Here is a 16,502-nt window from a genome sequence, read left to right as displayed (position 1 = left end):
ATGTAATCTTCTAGGCTCCTAAACACCTCTCTCTTTCTTACCAATGCACAGTGCTGCTGCCATCAGTAGCTTTTTGTCATCTGGACCTGTGGAAATACAATAACCAAGGTAAGCCAGAAAAATAGATGGTGCAACACCTAAACCCATTATGTTTAGAATAGTAACCTACCTTGGCAAAAAAAAAATGTGGGATACAGAACTCAAACATACATATTTCTGCCTGGGAGATCTCAGCTGTGAGAGATCATCAGCAATAGTGCTGGTGTGCCTGGACATCTCAGTCGAAAGGGCTCTGTGCAGGCAAGGGTGTGCAGCTCTGGGATTTCAGGACATCAGGAGGCTCTGGCAAAAGTGCAACTCCTCCTCTTGCTACACTGCCAGAGGTCAAGATACTCATGGCAGATTTACAAACTTACCACATTTTGGGGAGTAAACAGCAATAAGCCCTGTTCTTATTCAAGAAGGTAACTGCAGGTAAGAAGTATTTAGGGAATCAGTTTGGATCTGCCACGCAGCTCATTCAGAGCAAAGACAAATGTCACTGCAACAAAGACTCACTGTGGGAGTTACTTCTACCTGATGAGACTATTGGGCCCTGTTACCACCATCTTATCTTAAAGCAACACTCTGCTGGTGGCTTAGGGGAGGGCTAAAGGGAGAGATGGGATGTGCAGGAGTCACAGCATCCACAGGTGCAGCAACACTTCACAAAGCAGGGGGAGAAGAGGACCCCACACGGCCTTGATAGGAATGGAGTGGGGGTTTATGTACAGCCTCCCCTGCTCTTCAGAGACAGCACACAGAGCTCAGCCCCACAGGGTGCAGTCAGCTGCAGTTCTGATCAGCAGGACCTCACAGAGTGACCTGGCAGCACATGAACCCAACCCCAGAGAACATCTCCCTTCCTTGTGCCCATGGCTGGCAGGGACACCAGCAGCAATGCCAGCAGCAATGCATCCATCTCCTGCCTGGCAAGGTCAGCAGGGCAGCTTAACAAGAGAGGGGATAGTCCATCCCTCACAGCCACGGCTGGAACACACAGAGAAAAGCCAAATGGGGTCGCCATCCCCACACCCCAGTTTATTTTGCATGGCAATGGCCGAGATTCACAGTTTTTGTTCATCTCATTCCTCCATAATACTGAAAAGTCTCAGTATAGGGACAAGTCATGCCAAAATGGGAGGGTATTTTCCAAGCCTCCAGCTGAGTCTCCTCTGGAATAACAACTTATTTGATGAGGCAACAGCATCGAGCGTTTTCCTTGGCCAAGCACAAATGGGAAGCAGTATCCACTGCTGGTTGTGGGCACAGGCACCTGCACCTCCTCCCAGTGAACCCACCTGCCCTCCGCCCGACACGGGAAAGGACCAGCAGCACCTGCAGTCCACAGCCTCCACCCTCAGTGCTGCCAGTGCCTTCTCCATCCACAAGCTGGTCTGAGCTGGTTGTCCAAGATCATCCCCAGCTGGAGCTTGCCCACTCAGGGAGAGCAGCAGTTGAGTTCTGTGCAGCATGAGCTGGAAGCAAACTTCAGTGGTGAATAGCAGGCTTAATTACCCAGCCTGACAAATCCCACACTGGCAATCCCAGGCTAAGAGAGGCATGGGACAATTATTGCCTCCATGTGCCTTGGTAATAAAAAGGCACTGTGGCCAGGGAGAAGAACTGTGCTGCTAAGCCATGACTTATGAAAAAAAGATTGTATCATCTTGCCCTGTGAGAAAGTGAGGTCAAAATATTTATGTTTTTTAATAATTCTCTCCAGAATTAAATGAGACTACGTTAGTGGTCTTATGTACAGTCACAGGGATAAAAACTCTGCTTCTGAACACACCCAAATTTTGGGAAAGTTTGGGATTTTATGACTCAGACACACTTTCCATTCCCCACTCCCTCACACTAAATGAATCAACACCACTTGAAGTTGCTCTGGGATACAGTGTTTCCTTCACACAACATGGATTAAAATCCACAGGTTGAGAGGCCGGGAAATACACAGTTAACATCATCCTTGATGTACTGGCCATAACTTCACACTGTTTTAGTAAATTTAAAGAAATTATATTTTAAGCCAAACACCATGTACATTCACCATGGTTAATAAATAGTTTCTGACAGATTAATAAGAGCTAAATCTGTGACAGAAGAGAGGTACAGAGGCCAGCATAACAACAGTTTTTTATAAATATCTGTGTCAAGTTACCAAAATGACTTCATTGAGGTCTGGATCACCTTTGTAAAGTAGATGAAATGGATGGGAATACATTACTTTCCATTGATGGTAGCAATAAACAATACTACAAACTCAAATATAAAACACTATATTGTGATAAAAGTGGCAAATAAACAGAAAACAAAGAAAAATCTTTCCTATCCCTTTTATTGTCTGGAAATGCCTACAATAAATGGAGCCTGGTTTTTTTAAATTTCTTTTCAAGATCAACCAGTCATGACAGCAGATTTTGAGGCTCTGTTTATTTCATAGTAGAGCCATTTGAACTATGGTTCTCTCCGAGGGTTGGAGCAGTATGCTGACAGTTTACCAGGAACTTCAAAATCAAAGGCTTACCTAAACTCTGTGAAAGCAAATGTCTGAGTAGATCATCTTACACACTGTTGATACCAGTGCCTTTGTCTAAAGGCAAATGAAACTTGGATTAAGTTTTAATAATTGCTATTGCCCCCATTTCCCCCTTCCTGTTTCATGGCCACTTCTCTTGAATGCAGACAGTGTGGACTACCCTGGGTTTGTGCTGGATTTGCCAATTTGTATGGTATGCTACACACCACCTTCTTATGTTTATTGTATATGCCAATGCCAATCATGACATAGTAGATCGAGCTTTGTTTTTATGATCCATTATAAGAAAATGTCACACATTTTTCCATTTACCTTATACTGATCTAATTGAATTATGATCTTATTCTGAACTTATTCTTACTGCATAATCATTACTCAGAAATACAAAGTAATAATAATCCCTGTGAAAAATATTTACAGTTTTGGGGCTGTTTATACATTTTTTTAATGGTACAAAGACATTTCACATCATGACTTGATTATCTTAATTGCCCAGTGTTGCTTCTGTTTCCCCATGGAATGCCAGTGTTCATAAACATGCTGCAAGGGACCACTAGTGTACAGGACAGTCACCCACACACAAACAAGGACATATCCTTACAAAAGGCAAGGCAGATGATCCTGCAGTATATGAGGATCTCAATTATATTTCCTACATGCCAGCATAACTGTTTGTCCACAGCCAGTTTGTTTTTTAAAGACAGCAGATGTACCCAGCACATGGTTACTGTCTATGGAGGCTGCAGCTGAGGGACAACAAGAGGTACTTACACACCCACAGCCATTCAAAATTCTTTGCAAAGGGTCAAAATTCCACAAAGTCCTGAAGTGACCAGGAGAAACAGATGTGCAAGATGTGTATGGACCTACGAAAGGACAGATGGGAAGAGTTTAAAGAAAAAAGCAACCACTGAGAGGCACTGGGACCAGTGAAGTGGGTGCAAAGCTGATGGGATTTGTAAGGTTCTGGTGCAAACAGGGCCATGCTAGAGATATGCACTACTGTGCATCATTTCTTTGAAGAGGACACTCATGCAAGCATGCACTCCCCTCTCCACAAAATGCAGCAGGGACGCAGCAAGGGAGAAAGCAGTAGATGTTAGCTTCTCTCTTTGCCTCCAGCCCTCCAAGATCTGTCTCTAACACCAGGTAACACAGCTCTGCAGCTGCCTTGGTTCCTCACCCTGTCCTGCCCTTCATCACCACTCTGCTCCTGCCACTGTTCCCTGTGGGCAGTGTGAGATGGAAGCAGTCATTTTCCTCTGGCTTAGAGTGGTTAAAGGGCTATGAAGGGAGAGAGCACAGATATTTCTTCCTTCCCTCTAGCCCCAGAACTAGGTCTGAAGGAGAAAAGCAAAACAGATGTGGGACTGAAGGCACTCTCTGGGACTCAGCAGTGCAATGTGGATTCTGGCCAAACCTTCTGTTTATTTAGTTTATCAGATACTTTTGTTGCCTTTGATTTCTCTTGTTTATCACTCTAAACTCTATATAAATATATATATATATAAATATATATATATATATATATATATATATATATATATATAACATTCTCACTCGCATTATTCACAGTCACAGACCTCATCATAACCTGGGTAAGCACTTCTTTATTTATGCCTGAGTGCAATGATTTGTTTGTTGTTGGTTGAACTGTAAATGCTATCCACTGAACCATTACAAAGGGGAAACTACAGCTTTGCAAAAGGAAGTATCACAGAAACCAACAAACCAACCAAAATGATCCTGTCCATTGCAACAGGACCCCTTACTCCTGAACTGGAACAGGAGGTCTCCTTTAGGAGTCAGTAGAGGACCTGGGCTCTGTTGCAATCCTCAGCATTTACCCCAGACTGGGAATCTGTAAGCAGCCTGCCTATGCTAAGTCCAAGCACATGTTGGTGCTTTCAGAGCTGAAGCTCAGGCATAGACTTGAGAGATGACCCAGTTTTGCAGAGGCACCAAAACTGGTAGGGTGATGACACAGTGTTCTCTGAGGGCACGTGTGAGTACCTGCCCACAGCCCTCTCATCCCATGGGGATGTCAGGCTGAGGAAGAAGAAAAGTGATGCCATCGTCTGGAAAACACCCACCACTCCTCCCTGTGAAAGGCCCAGGTCAAGCATTTCAGCCACCACTAGCTGTTGAGGTAAATATCTGTTGCTCCTCTCAGAAAATTATAAATCTGCAAGTTGAAAGGTCTGTGGGGAAATACCCAAAGTAATATACAGCTCTTAGTCAATAGGGTTTATGAATTGATCCAGGGCTGCTGATTGCCAGCACATAGCCATTATTTGCCCTCTCCCAGGAGCCAACAGTGATGTTAGCCCCAAATGTGACAATTTTTGATGGCAAAGCTATCACAAAGTGATGTGGGATCACTGGCGGAGGTGCCATGCTAAGGAGGCAGGGAGCATATGAGTTTGGGTCCAATCCTCTCTGATGACATGGTGCTTTGAGAAGTCTATGACTCATTCCAGGTGAGTTTTCCCTAACAAAACACCTTCTCTGATCTCACCACCTTTCCCACAACTGGCAGGTTTACCACTGAACACGCCTGTGACAAAGCATAGCTCTCCCTTTTCCCTCTGAAATACACCTGAGGAGTGTGAAAGTGACTTGTCCAATGACTAGATACCATCAGAACCTTCAACATTCAAACACGGCTTTGATCCAGCCTTTTCCTATCTCTTCCATCGGCATATGTCATGCAGCAAGGTTTGCTGCAGGCCAGCTGTCAAGTCTGACAGAAGGAGCAGGAGACACGCTGCTCCAGCCGCAGCTGAGCCATGAGCAGAGTGTGTCTCCACTGCCTTGATGACACAACAATCCATGAAGTCAGCTTCTAACCTACTGGTACCAAAGTGGTTCAGATAAACTTCTATCACACTTGGATTTGTGTTTAAAAGCAGATCTTCCTGACTGAACTAGGTTGCAGAGCCTCTACATGTACTTACCTGGCATGTAAAGGCTGAGAATAGGGACTGAAAGGCCAAGACAGTTGGAGTTGTTCAGCCCGAAGAGGAAAAGATTTCAGGGCTACCTTATTGCAGCCTATCGGTACCTGAGGAGACCTAGAGGAGAGCTGGAGAGGAACTGCTTCCAAGCACATGTACTGATAGAGCAAAGGGGAATAGTTTTAAACTGAAAGAAGGTAGGTTTAGATTATATATTGGGAAGAAATTCTTTTCTCTGAGAGTGGTGAGACACTGGAACAGGTTGCCCAGAAGAGTTGGGGATGCTCCATTCCTGAAAGTATTCAAGGCTGCGCTGGATGGGGCTTTGAGCAACCTGGTCTTGTGGAAGATATTCCTGCCCATGGCAACAGGGTTGGAACTAGATGATCTTTGCGTTTCATTCCAATCCAAATCATTCTATGCCAGATAGCAGAGACAACAGTCTAGGCTGATTAATACCTCACCCCATGTGTACTTCAGTCCAAAATGTTCATTACACAATGGCTCAATAGGAAGAAGATGAGACATCACTGCTAAAGCCACAAAAAAATAAGGGTATTTTTTGTTCTTTCTGTCTGGTCTCTGTTTGCAACAAAGGTAGAAAACCCTTGGCAAGGAATTCCATGAAAACAGTTATAAATAAAAACTTGTTTCATCTGTTAATAGTGAGGATCAAAGAGGTAGGCTGAATGTTTTACAGGAGCTGAAATTAGCTGAAATCGAAAGCCAGCAGGTCACAACCTGGTAAGGTCGGTCCTGCCAGAGCAGTGCTGGGGTCTCCTCTGAGGTCAGCAGGCAATGGTTGCTCTCTCAGTTGCCCTTCTCTAGGTCACTGGCATGGGCACACAGTCATGCTGGCTGATTTGGTGTAAATGCAGCCTGTGCAGAGCTTACAAGAGAATGGGAGGGCATACTGGGGTCTCATCTCCTGCAGAAGCCCCTGGCCCAGGCCTTGGGAGACCCCACACATGGGGCACATCTGCAGCCCAATCTCCTGTACCCATCTTCCCCACGTGGGGTGACTGGCTGGCCAAAAATATCCCTTGTAGGAGCAGTCCTTTGGCTTTTATGCCCTCTTGAACCAGTGGGACAGGAGCCTATAGGTGATGAAGTGACAGTGACAATACTTTGCTAAACAGTACTTCATTGAGCTTACCCCTGCTCACAATGTATCTCATTGTTCCCTACATGCAGTTCTGCTGATTAAACCACAGAAGGCTTCACCAAGCCAGTTTCTAAATGCCTTCTCCTTTTCTGCTCCCTTCTTCAGGTGCTCAAGTAGTGTTAGTTCACACACACCCAGATTATTACACAATGGCTGTGTTGTTTCAAAAGCGATCAAAAAGGTGAAATCCAGTTGATGAGATTATAGGTAGACTTTGGGAGATTAGATGATCTTGTGACGAACAGCAGAGATAGGTCTGTATCAAACTGAAGTACTCACCATGTTATTATAACCTTCTCTGCAACATTTCCTTTGCAATTTAACTTTCAGATCAGAGTGTAAAACTAGAGTAAGGGCATAAAGCAACTTAATCCTGATAACTGTGTTTTATTCAGAGGAGGTCAACGGTGGAGCACAGGCTGCCTTAGCCGAGCCAACTGTGAGAGAGGCCAGATAGATTAAGATAACAAAAAGAATGATTTCTCAGTAAAGACCTCTCTGGGGGAAAGGGAAGCATTTTCTCATATTGAATCCTAATTCAAAGAAGAAGGAGGGGGTTTTTGAAGGCAAGCAGTTCTCTGACACAAGATGTTCACCCCAAGCAGAATAACCTTGACATGGGTCTGGATAGTCTGAGCAACTGAGAGGCACAATGCAAAATCATGCTTGAGAAGAGCAGCAGCATCCTATCTCAGCAGGCATTCAGGATTTGTTTCTTCTGGCTGCATAACTCTCCAGAAGCTCTGTTTTAAGCCTGAGTTCCCTTCTTTTCGATGAAGAGTTGAACAAGAGCCCAGACCTCCCTCAACTTCATGGATTTTTTGTGGGAGGAAATATCCTGGGCAGGAGGCCTGGGAAAGGGATGACACTGGCACCAGCGCTGAGTGGCTGAAAGGAAGGCTGGCACGGGAGACCACATCTCCCTGACAGATGAAAGGCCACACAATTTGAGAACTGCTGATGTATGCTGCAGGTGGGATGCTCAGTCATGCCATCAAAGAGCTACTTCTTGGAAACATGCAGCGTTTTCTATCTTACTTCTGAAAAAAAACAACTGGAGAAATGGATTTTTTCATAACTTTAAATTATAGGAGCTGAATTTAAATCTTCTGCTAACAACAAGAGGTGTAACCAGTGGTGGCTGTGGCTATAAATCAAGGCTGAGATGTTATGTTAATGTTATCAGCTAAGCTGTGGTGGAAACTTTGCTTTTCTCCTGCCCTAATCATCTTTCCTCAGGCTGAATCCCTGTGATCCAGTCAAACAGATTTGGACACTGTGGATGGAGTTGTCAGTCAGCAAAGCCAAGAGAGTAATTTATCTGGGAAAATGACTGGCACCTCAAGACCTTCTGGATGGAGCTCATGCAGAGGTGCAAACAGATTGTAAAGGCAGTTTACTTCTTCCTACACCCACAGGCTGTATTACACAGAACAAAAGAAGTGTATTAAACTAAGGAATTACTTTCTGGTAGCAGAGAACACCACTACAGCTGGGCAGAAACACGATCCTCCACACTAGACCATATGAGCCCACTCACAGTGTCACTCAGGAGATGAGGAGATTGTGTGGAGACCTCAGCAGCCTTTCAGCATCTGAAAGGAGCCTACAGGGATGCCAGAGAGAGGCTCTTTATCAGGAACTGTAGTGGTAGGACAAGGAATAACAGATTCAAATTGAAGGATAACAAATAAAGTTTAGGTATCAGGCAGAAATTCTTTCCTGTGAGGGTGGATGGTGAGGCACTGGAACAAGTTGCCCAGACAAGTTGGGGACACCCCATTCCTGACATTGTTCAAGGCCAGGTTGGATGGGGCATTGAACAGCCTGGTCTAGTGGAAGGTGTTCATGCCCATGGCAGGGAAGTTGTAACTAGATGATCTTTAAGGTTCATTCCAACCCAAACCATACTATGATTCTATTATTATTCCAACTTTGCTACCTTGTCTCCAAGGAGGAGTGGGTCTGTGCCTCTCATTCACAAGTTCACATCTAACCTAATGGTTGACTGAGGCCACTTCCTGACAGCTTTCTCAATATAGCTTATGGCTCTTCCAGAAGATAGGAGATTAACACAAAGAGGCAATGAAAGAATCTCTGGAGACTACCAGGTTGCTTTAAATCATAATTCCATGTCAGTGCTGTAATTGAGATACAAATAATCATCTTGTTTCCACTCCACTTACTTTCAAACTCACTGACGTGAGAACAGAGACTTAAATCTCTTAGGTATCTCAGAAAGAGAGTTATTGCACCAGAAGGCAAAGATGATTTTGAAAGTAATTTCCACATCAGTTCAAGTGATAATGCAGTCATGCAGGTGTTGTATAACTGATATTATATTCATAGTGGTTTACTTTTTGGAAGTGAAGTGTAAACACTTACAGCATACCTACTTACAAGAAATATGCTTACAAAGCAAGATTACTTCCTATGAGGAAAAAAAACCAACCTTTTCCTCTTTAAATTGGCAAACACAATACATTTCCTCTTCCCATACCACAGTAAAGGCTTACAAATGCACGTCACGTACACATAAATAAATCTTCACATGTGTAAAATCCACCACAATCTAAAAAGGAAAGTGCCATAAAAGGACCCTATAGTAAGTGAGCAGCACATCTTGATGTAAATTGGTGTATCTCAGGAAAGCTCAGTCTTGTTGTCTTATTTTGCAGTGCTAACCACATGCAGACACACACAGAGCAAACTACTTTCATGTTAGCTCAGTTCTCCTTCCATTAAAGTTGGTGGTAAAATTCTCCTTGACATCCATCAAAGAGAGGGACTGCTGAGGTGAGAGCTGATGAAAGTTTTGAATAGCCAAGGAAAGTGATTATTCAAAGACATTAATTCATCCCATCCTAAACAAATTCTTGTTTCCCTGGGAACTCATCAGAGCAGCTGTTCAGAGAAAAAACTCCTTTCTTTTCCTTGCCATACCCTGTCCTCAGGACAAGAGTTCCTCTGGCATGTAGCTACCTATTTGGACCCAGTATGAGCAATAAAAAGTATATGTACTTTTGGTGCATTCCTTTCTCATCTCAAAGTGAATACGTAAAATAGGTCAGATGAGTTACTCCTCAAAATTGCATGTTTCTCTCTGCTGATGGTAGAAGGAGGCTACCACAGTGAGCTTCCACACGACCCATGCCTTACCCCATGGGCTGAGGGCAGGAAGGAAGCACTTCTCACTTGGCTTTCAGGAAATTTCCTCTTCAGTTCTAAATCCAGAGATTAAACCTGAGGACACAAATGGGGTGCACCATCTCTCCACCAGAGCACTGAACAGGACTTGTTTCTTCCTTCAGCATACATCCTGCCACTATCTATCCATAGCCAACCTTTAGAGTACTGTCATGGGAAGCAGAAAGGGGCTTCATCCATGGCTTCTAATTCCTGTTGCACCCGAGATCAGGTTTAATACAGGAAAATGTGAATGGTGACCTAGCCTCCTTTCCAATCCCTTGGGACATGCTAGTGCATGGTTATCTGAGGACATGTCTTTTTTACTATTAAGAATTTTCTTCCTTTGCTGCACAATCACTTCAGTAACTTGGTACATTCCATTTTGAAAATGGTTTAGGTCCTTGTCCCCATAAGACTGCTTGAGAGATGGATCCAGAACTTTAGACTTTGAATGGTTTTAGTAATTTCAAGACTAAACTCCCTCATGACCAATTTCTAGCCAGCTGGGTTTGGGCCAGTAGTGTCATTTAACTCAAATGCTTCTTCTCCCTCTGTGACCTTTTTCCCCTCTCTCCTTGTTCCCAAAAATATGTTTATAAGGAGACATCATTAATGTTTTCAGTTTCAGCCGCCAACTTATTTTCATGGTTTTTCCCAAGGAAGACATTACATTATTCTCACTGTAACCATCTAAATAATTAATTCTTCTGGAACATGATTAACCAAAGCCATATAAAATAATTCATTAAAGAATGATAGTATAAATGTACGAGTATCTCCCTGTCTCTATTGAGAAAATAAACCCCCTCAAATGGTAATCAAGTTAATCACTGTCTTTTCTTTCCAACTCAGCAACATAGTGGTGATTATGGCACCCTTTCACTGACCAGCAAACATAAGCCTCTTTCTTCAGCTTGTCCCTTCTCAACAGCAACTGCTGTGAAAGGAGCCCAGGACCCAGAGCAGTGTCACTGCTAAGCACTAATTGCAAAGCAGGGACAAAAAGAGATTTAACGGCCTGCAATGGTGAGCCCTGGAGCGATGCCCATGTTAGTTCCTGGGAGAGGTGCTGTGAGATCCTTGGCTCCAGAAGCACACCTCTTTCTACCAAGCCCTGTTCCTTTTACTTCTCACTTCCCAGCTGGTGTTCCCTCCCAGAGAAGACAGAACCATAACTGAATTGATTCTGTTCTCTCTGCTCACCAGGTAGATGCCACAGAAGTGGCAGGGGTGGCAGCAGCACGCACTCTGGCCATGGTGTGAGTCCCTGCCAGGCAGAGAGGTACCACACCTGGAGGAGACAGGACCTCATGCTACATTCTCTCACCCTTCCCATCTGTTTCTCCAGGGAAAAGGATGAAGTTAGCACATCTTGGGTCAAATTATGTAAACACAGATTTAAAATAGAGCCTCACTTCTCCACTGTTTCCTGTTTCTTTACAAGCCATTGTGATTCAGCCCACACCACCTTGTTTATTGTACACATTAAGAAGACTTTCTCTCCCCTGTGACAAATGAGAAAAGCACAGGGCATGGCTCAGACTTTCCAGCATGCCTGTTCCTGCTATGAGATGGAGACACTGCAATGCCCAGAGTAGCACACGTCCTGCCCTCAGCCCCTCTGCAGAAATGCTGCCAGGGTACCCAGGAGGAGTGTACAGTTATAAGGGCTGAAAGCAGTTGCCCACTTGGGACTTATATTTAGCCTGAGAACAAACAGTTCTTTTGGCTTGTGGCCTGGATTCCCATCAGAAGAAAGGAAAAAGAAGATCTGAGAGGCTTTTCCAAATGTTTTCCCCAAAACTATCCTGACTTTATTCCTCTCCATGGAAAACATTTGTGGTTTTATGCCAAGGTGTTCATTCACCAGTTCTCCTCAACACAACTCATGGCAATGTGCACAGAAGTTGCTGAGTTTTTTCTAAAGAGGAACAGAAGTGTGAAAAACGAAAGTATTGAATCCCATCTATAATTTCAGGAGGTTTGCAATGTCATTCATTTTCCTGAGTAATACCCAAATATTTTTTCTTGCTGTGCTCCAGACAATATGCATTTGAGCTTTCATATGAGGAAAAAAAGTAAATGTGAATTATGCAAAACTAAAAAAAAAAAAACCAAATCAACCACTATACAGACTTCATGGTGCATTCAGAGAATCTCATACAAAAGTATCTAACCTATGTGATTATCTCCTGTTAAAGGGGAATGAGGTGGAGGAAAAGAACCACAGTGAAATTATTCATAGAACTGGGTATCTCACAGGAGGTTAGATGAGCCCACAACATTGACATCATCAGTGTTAATTAATGGTGGTGTTGTTCCACTGGGGAAAGACCCTGTGTCTGATCTTTGGGTAGATTAGTGCTACTCAATGTACATCAAAGGACTCACATCCAATAGGCAGTGCTAGCAATCCCAGCTCCCTCGACCTTTTTTTAGTTTATAAGAAAAGCAAATGCAACTAGAGCAAACTGCTAACCTTGTTCTAGCTTATTCTGTTTCATCTCACATCAGTCCTAATTTCATTAATTAGGTCAGGGACTGCTGTACAAGGCAGCTTTTGATATACATCCCAAAACCCTGGACAGCCCCCTTCCAGAGCAGAAAGAAGAAAGATTAATAATCAGATGAGGTGTGGTGAAATAACTCACAACTCTTGACTAAAATAATTCTCATTTTTCACAGCTGGCAGAGCACAGCTGGTGACTGCGCTCTGTGCCCTGCAGGTGGTTTGGTTGCTGGAATATGGTGGCAAGCAGAACTTCCAGCAGCATCCATGGCAGGGAAAAGCTTGTTAACATCGCATTGCATGCAGTCTTGGTCATTCAGTAGAAGCTTTGAATTAAAGCATGTGAGTTGTCCCATCAACAACATGCTCAAGAAAAGGTCAAAAAGTATTATTATATTCCACTTAAGCCTTCTGTCTTCTAAGACAGAGAAATGAGAATTGCCCTGTGGATATTTTTCTGGAAACAAAGAGGCAATGTTTCATTTTCTTGCTAAAAGCATAATGCTGAACTATTTCCCTTCATCCAGTAGCAAAATTCATGTGGTGCTGCAGAGCCTGCTAGTGTAGGTGACTGCTAGCTGAGTACTGTAGCTCTACTGATATGGTTAAACTACAGCTGGTGTAGCAGCTGCTGTGGGGGTAAAGACACCATTACCTGAGCCCTGGGCATCCATGCCAAATGACCAAGGCATATGAAATACACCTTCTTGTTCTTTTGCCAAATTAATGTTATAGGTTCCCAAACTACTTGCATCTTTTAAAAAGTCCTTTAAAAGTGCTAATGGAGTTCAGCTCACAGTTCAGTTCAGTTGTACAAAGCAAGGCACTAGACCCTTTGGAAATTAATTTTTGAAAAGACAGAAAGGAATTATTTTGTAAATATTTTGCTGTGTATAGTTCATTTGTGGGACAGTCCTGATTTCCAAGAATGTGTCAGTCATTCTGTTTATTCTGCCATGGGGATGTCAAAATAGCTTGGAGTACCACAGTTATTTGCAAACTGTTTTGTTCAACTGTTTACAAGTCATTAAAATTGTTTTGTAATGCCAACCTTATTTCTGCTTCTTTGACTGAAGCACTCTGAAAGAAAAAGTATGAATAATGATCAATAAATAACAGCACACTGACTAGGGAAATTAATGCTTGCAACCACATGCAAATTCAGGCATTTGTCTGAATGAAAGTCAACTTGCTGAACATGCAGACAAGCAAAACCCAAACTGTCTGAGGCAACAACCTCTCCCTGGAAGTCTGGCCTTTTCTGCATCCCTGTCTCTTCCCAGCAGCACTACTGGCATCACAGCAATGCAGAATGCAGGGACACTGTGGCTGACTCCCTGATGACCTTTCAGTGCCATCTTAAGCAGGTACTTTGTAATCAAAATACTTTCAGGGCTAAACACCACCTGTTACATGTGCAAAGTGACATGGTCAAACAAGCATTCCAAGGGCTATGCAGAAAGGAAGATTTAGAGGTTTCCCTACCTAACAGCTTCTGGGTACTTTGTGGAACAGTGGAGCAAAGTTTGGTTTTGCCAAAGCCCAGTGCCTGTACCCAGCTGGTAACCAGAGGTTCCACCTCTCTCCATCCGACTGACACACGGGTGGGCATGCTGTAGAATTCTGTATGAGGCTTTCTGCAGCACAGAGGGGAGCTAACGCATAAGGCTCTGATACCCAGGTGGTGGCCACACACTTGCTGAAGGTGGTCCCCTGAACAGACTGTCATGGCTGAGACATCCCTGGTTAGCCACTTACAAGTTCAGATTGTACTGGCAGGGAGAGAATTGGGTGTCCTTACAGATGGAGGTGACCTATGCAGGGCGGGGGACCAAAAAAATCCAACCCAGATAACATTCTTATTGCATTTAGCCCATTTTTCATTTAGTTTTCTAAGGATCTGAGGTTTATGCAAGCTCAAGCTGTCTCTGGATCTCTTCACACACCTGTTCCCATACATCCTCCTACTGCCCCTTCACCAAACATAGCCAAATTTCACCAACACTGAGCTCTCAAAGACAGCAATATCCTAGAAGTTTTCATAGGAGACAACTGGCAGAAGAAGGGAGCCTGGTGTCCTTCAAGTGCCCCCAGCTGAGAGGAGCATCTCGGAGCCATCCGTGGTCAGGCAGCAGATCACAGAACCACAAAATCATTTAGTTTGGAAAAGACTTCCAAAACTGGAGTCCAACCCTTAACCAAACACCACCATGCCAAAAAAATCATAGCACTGATGCCTGTAGATTGCGTACCCCTGTGAACAGAGACACACTGCAGACAAGTTAATGGAGAAAGATATAGGGTTTTATTAGAAGGACCTTCCACGATCAAACTCAAGGGGGTTTGACCCCAGGTCTGACCCTATGGTCAGGAAGTCACAGGGTTTTATACCCCTCACGGACATCCAATCAGAAGTTCCCATTTCTCTCTAATGCCCACCCAAAAGTCCTGCCAGTCTGCCCCCTTCGTCATCGGGGGGGGGCAGGTAGGCCTTCTCCTGTTGTTTGTCTTCTGTTATCTTGCAGGTGTCTGCTGAAAAACAGCTCAGCCTTGACAAAGCCTGCTAGCTGGTGGGAAAGACACTTTAATATTCAGACTTAAGATCAGGGCAACTCAGCAAAGACTCTATGATTCTAAAACCTTTCTAAAATTACATTAAATCACATCCTTAGGCATCAGCACTGTCACAACCAATTATTTCTTGAACACCTCCCTCGGCAGTCCATTCCAATATCTGACAACTCTTTTCATGAAGAAGTTCTTCCTGATGTCCAACCCCAAGCAGCCCTGGTGCAGCTCTTATTCACTCATCCTGTCCCTTGTTGCCTGGGAGAAGAAGCCAACATCCACTGGTCTACAACCTCCTTTTGCACTGTTGTAGAGTGCAATAAAGTCTCCTCTCAGTCACCTTTTCTCCAGCCTAAACAACCCCAGCTCCCTCAGCTGCTCCTGATATGACTTACTCTCTAGACCCTCCATCAGCTTCTCTCTGGTGCAGAAGCCACATCAGCTGGTGCCTGCTCTGTCCCAGAACACAGTGCAGCAAACCACAAGATGCAGAGCTGTAGGAAACCAGGTTTCACCCACTCTGGAAGTGGGCTAGGGAGAAGTACATCATGACCTGGTTGCAGGCACACGGTAAGAACGTGCCTGTACAGCCACGCCAGCCGTTGACAGGAACTTCTGAGAAGAGGTACCATCTGGGTTTCCACTTCCAGGTCAGGTCTGCTGTGTGGGCAGGACACTCAGCTTCCTTCTGCTGCTGACCAAATACTTGGGGCAAGAGGGAAGCCAGTGGGCTTTCGAAAATAAAACTGCCCAGCTGCATCTGTGTTTTGTGGTGCCCCATAAATTTAGGGAGAAAAATGGCATGGGGATGAGGGGAAGGAGAAGTACTTACCATGAAGCAGCACAGCAAAAGTAGGCAAGTGTCTAGCACTTATTAAACAGCCACTTCAGTCTGTGGTTCTTCAGGTCCCTTAGACACAGAGTCAGCTCAGAGAATGTCAGGACAAGGTGAACGCTCCTGTGAAGATACAGTCCTGCACAGAGGAAAATTACTGTGGTAATGGTTTTGGAGAAGTCTCAGTGACTGCCATGTACAGTACAACACAGCATTGAGCTGTCTGCAAAATATCCCTAATTACTGGTTTAGACCCCCTAGGAGGTGGTTAGAGTAGCGTATTGTGCCATTTCCCAGCAATTTTCATAGACCTGAGTGACTTTGGCAGTGGCATATAGTTCCTATGGATTGCATTGGGTTATAAAGAATTGGAGGAAAATATTCGTTCTGCAGGAGTTTTTTTGGTACTAGAGTTTAGAGATCTACAGTGCAGTGATGGCTGACCTTCTGCCTCCACCTTTGGGAGCAGAGGTATCTAATGGGGTATAACCAAGACAGTGGAAAGAGCTGAATGTGCTCCTGATCACATCAAATCTGTGGGCATCTTTCTACCTTGCCAGGAACCAACAAGCTTTCAGATCACTTTTCTCTAAAGAATATTAACTCTGAACATGTCATTGTGTGGTGGTTTTGGAGGAGATACATCTCAGTGTCAGCCTACCTCAGACTAATGCCAGCTCATGTCATTCCTGGCAGCT

General features: G+C 44.1%; 1 protein-coding gene across 2 annotated transcripts in view; it reads right to left on the bottom strand.

The window, feature by feature from the left end:
• Positions 1 to 1,479, bottom strand: part of ZPLD1 (zona pellucida like domain containing 1) — a 118,499-nt gene extending 117,020 nt beyond the window's left edge. The window contains exons 1-2 of one of the 2 annotated variants that reach the window (XM_071572513.1): positions 1,341 to 1,479; positions 42 to 86 (exon numbers count right to left, since the gene is read on the bottom strand). The gene's annotated coding sequence lies outside the window, so the exon portion shown is untranslated. Of the gene's footprint in view, positions 1 to 41; positions 87 to 169; positions 286 to 1,340 lie in introns of those variants that run through there. The other variant, XM_071572509.1, reaches the window with a different exon arrangement.
• Positions 1,480 to 16,502: the final 15,023 nt, after the last annotated feature.

The sequence above is a fragment of the Pithys albifrons genome, chromosome 1, assembly GCF_047495875.1.
Source record: "Pithys albifrons albifrons isolate INPA30051 chromosome 1, PitAlb_v1, whole genome shotgun sequence".
Classification (NCBI taxonomy): Eukaryota; Metazoa; Chordata; class Aves; order Passeriformes; family Thamnophilidae; genus Pithys; species Pithys albifrons.
The sequence above is the reverse complement of the archived record's forward strand: the minus strand, read 5'-3'. Positions and strand labels throughout refer to the sequence as shown.